We start from the raw sequence: 3,893 nt of genomic DNA, 5'->3' as shown, positions 1-3,893 counted from the left end.
CCTCGTGAAGTCTAGGAGTGATTCCACTGAGAGGTTCACGTGGTTTCCTTTATGTTAGGGTGAGACTATCTGGTTTGTAACGTAACGTGGTATTTTGTTTTTTAGAGATAAAGAGTTATTTTAGTTTATGCACATCACATATTTAATAAATTTTCTCACATTTAACACTTCTACACCAATACAAAATGAAACATTGTCTTCCACCACATCTGTGTCACAACCTCACCCAACCGACACTAGAGATAAAAGCCCCCGAACCTCGTGTTCCAAAGATCCGCTTCCTCCCCGCATGACCAAAGGTAACAGCCCCTTTGAGTTGTTAAACTCAAAGTGAAAGACAGTATTTACATAAAATATTACATGTAAATAAATTACAGAAATAAATGATTTTACGTTCTGTTAAAGTATCCTCATCTACTTGGCTCAGTAGGCCGCTTTCAACCACTCAGCATCCTCATAAACTGATTCTGTGCACGCTTAGGCGCTCAAATATCTTCCATATCATTTTTCCTCCATTTTCTTTGTCGGAACGTCCTTTTCCGTTGCGGAACAAACTTTCACGTAAGATGCCCTGTTACGAATTTATCGTTGAACAATCTGCTGATCTCTTGTATCAAAGACAAGACACAAAAATAAGGCTCCACAAAAAGCATGATATACCTGATACACTCTGATTCCTAGTCATTTCAGAACTTATTACTAATGCAACACAAGAAACACAAAGACAAACGCTGGCCGCGGTGGTCTCGCGGTTCTAGGCGCGCAGTCCGGAACCATGCGACTGCTACGGTCGCAGGTTCGAATCCTGCCTCGGGCATGGATGTGTGTGATGTCCTTAGGTTAGTTAGGTTTAAGTAGTTCTAAGTTCTAGGGGACTAATGACCACAGCAGTTGAGTCCCATAGTACTCAGAGCCATTTGAACCATTTGAACAAAGACAAACAAATTACCATATCTAACCAGTAAAATGTTTCATTTGCATTATATGACGTAACCCTAATGATCATTTACTCTTAATGTGCTCTAACTCTTATGAGTTGGAGTGGGCCACCCTTCCTACTCTGAATGGTCCACCATAAACAGAAAAAAATTTCTGGCAGAGCCCCTTTTGCTTGCATGACAGTTGGTGTGATTTCAGTTGGACTTTCTGTCCGACCTCAAAGTGCCTGACCTTCGCCCCTCTGCCTGTGAACCTTTTGCGTTTATCTGCTGCCGTTTTTATATTTTCCAATGCCATGCTTACTACAGCTCTGTGCTGCATCTGCTCTCAAGGAGGTAAATCAACTAGTTCCGTGATTCGGTCTGTCGGGTGTCTGTTTCTTAATACCGTAATCTGTGGAAACTTCGTTGTCTCGTGAGGCAGCTCATTCATAATCTGTTGAAAATCAGATAAGAAAACCTCCCAGTTGGCATGCTGCTTAGCACAGTACACTCGGCAAATGTTTCCTAAATCCTTAATCACGCACTCGGACAGAGTTGAAGATGGGTGGAAGGCTGAAATGAAAATTGGCTTTATACCATGTTGTTCCAATGTTTTAACCCATATCTTCACCCTGAATTGCAGCCCATTGTCGGTAATGATGTTCTCAACTTTACCTAATTGCGACAAGAAGTCCCTGCAGACTACTAACGCAGCCTTTAGCTTTTGGAACTCAGTCTCAGCTGTCTCTTCCCACACACAAGGTGTTTTCTTTCCCATAAGAGCACAGAGACGAGGGGTAGCCAGACAGTCTAGGTTTATGAATTTTTTGTAGAAATTGCATAAACCTAGAAAGCCCCTTAATTGCTGTCCGGTGGTGGGGGTGGCGAACTGTTCAATTGCCTCTAATTTCTCGGGCTCAGAATAGATCCCTTTGTCCGACATTATGTGGCCTAAAAACTTTTCCTGTGACCTTCCAAAGCATGATTTTCCTAAATTTACCGTGACACCATATGCTTTGAAAGTGCTCAACAGGTTCTCCAGTACTTCATTATGTTTCTCCCACGAGGCTTCGGCGATAATGATGTCATCCACGTAAGTTATGATCCAATCCTTTAGGGTGTCATTCAGGATCGTATCTAGGGTTCTGATGAATGCAGCTGAGGATACATTCAACCCGAACGGCAGTCTTTTGTATTGGTAGGACGTCTGAAGGCCAGGAACATATTGTATTGCCGACAGGAAGGTTTTAGTTCAAGCTGCCAAAAACTACTACGCAGTTTGATCGAAGAGAATACAATGACGCCATAAAATTTCTGTAATAATTCTTCTAATTTTTCTGGCTTATCGGTTTTGGATTCTATGATCATATTGATGTGGCATGAATCAAGAACCAACCGAATCGAACCATCCCTTTTTGTCACTATAAGTATGGGGCTCGAGTATGACGATGTAGCGTGCTCGATTACATCGTTGTCTAACATAGTTTGCAGGTCACGAGTGACCTTTTGTTTCATCACCAATGGAATGGGGTATGGAGTAACTCTAAACTTTTGATGTTCCTTCACTTCTAACTCGTACTGGAGGTTTCGTATAGCCCCTGGTTTCGGCCAAAAAACTTTCAAGTTGTCCTTTAGAATGTTCCCCAGATCTTCTCGTTCCTTTATCGCTATGCTCCCGCATGCCTTGACCTTGCCGTCTATCACCTGTGCTAGTTCTTCCTTTACATGAACTGCCTCTTCTTGCCACCTTAGAATGCGTCGTTCGTGTTCTTCTCCCACACCATGTCCGCCTCCTTGCTCTACAATATGTAGTCGCAGACAGTTAGTAGGGAGTTGCGCCGGAATAGCCCGCTCTTCAAATCTGACCTGCCTTATCTTGCCCTTCTGGAAGGTGACTGTGCCACTACATATATCAATTACAAAAAGTCCATGCCTATTATAATTTTCGATCGCTAACTTTGGGACCACAATGAAGTTGCCTTCGAACTGGTGGCCCTGACAGCTAAATTCCAGTTGTACCTGTTGCGACACTTCCATGCATTTTCCCACGATTGTCCCTGATATTTTAATCTTTTTCATTTTAAAGGTAGGCCATGTTTGATCATCCTTGCACCCTTTGAAGGCTGCCTCTGAAATAGCCGAAAGCTGGCTTCTGCTATCTATGATTCCTTGCAAGGCTACTTTTCTAATCGCTACTCGATTTAGATCATTCGTGTTATTTTGTTCGTTTTCTTTAAGCAAATCTTGAATCACATCCCCATAGTCCAGCAAGTGTATGCACTTTGTGCCGAGTTTCTGCGTATTTGTTTTAGAATTCTGTTCCACGCGAGTCACCCGTCATTGTCGGGATGACTCCGGTTCTCTGTCCTGTGGTCTCGGATTCGCCAGTCGTACCTCGACAATTTCGATTTCCTGTTGTCTCTGGTTGTTGTTTCCCCCTTGATGACAGCTGTTATTTCGACCATTATTACGCTCGTCGTCGCCGTCTTGCGACTGATGCCATTGCCTCCATTGCTGTTGTAATTGCTATTATGCCTGTACGGCTGTTGGCGCAGAAAATGTTTTCTTACTGACGACCCCCATAAAATGATGAAACGAAAAATGTTATTTCTCTCTGCATGTTCGCTGTTCATGCAGTCAGACTTACTTTAGCATCAGGCATGATGTTTTAACTAATTACTTGTTTGCTGTCTACTCTATGCAATTCCAATAGCAAGGTAAAAATCCCCATGAATGACATGACAATGTTCCTTTATCCAGTTACTGAATCAGAGGTACTAAATGCTATAAATAAGTTAAAAAATAAAATGTCATGTGGGTGTGATGGGATTCCTGACAAAGTCATTAAGCAAAGTGCAAGAAACATAGTCTCACATCTCACTGAAATTATAAATGAATCTTTTAAGACAGGGGTGTTTCCATCAAAACTTAAAATGTCAACTATAAATCCACTTTACAAGAACGGTGATAAAT

This window comes from Schistocerca serialis, chromosome 1 (assembly GCF_023864345.2).
Source record: "Schistocerca serialis cubense isolate TAMUIC-IGC-003099 chromosome 1, iqSchSeri2.2, whole genome shotgun sequence".
In the NCBI taxonomy this organism is placed as follows: domain Eukaryota; kingdom Metazoa; phylum Arthropoda; class Insecta; order Orthoptera; family Acrididae; genus Schistocerca; species Schistocerca serialis.
This window is presented reverse-complemented; position numbering follows the sequence as displayed.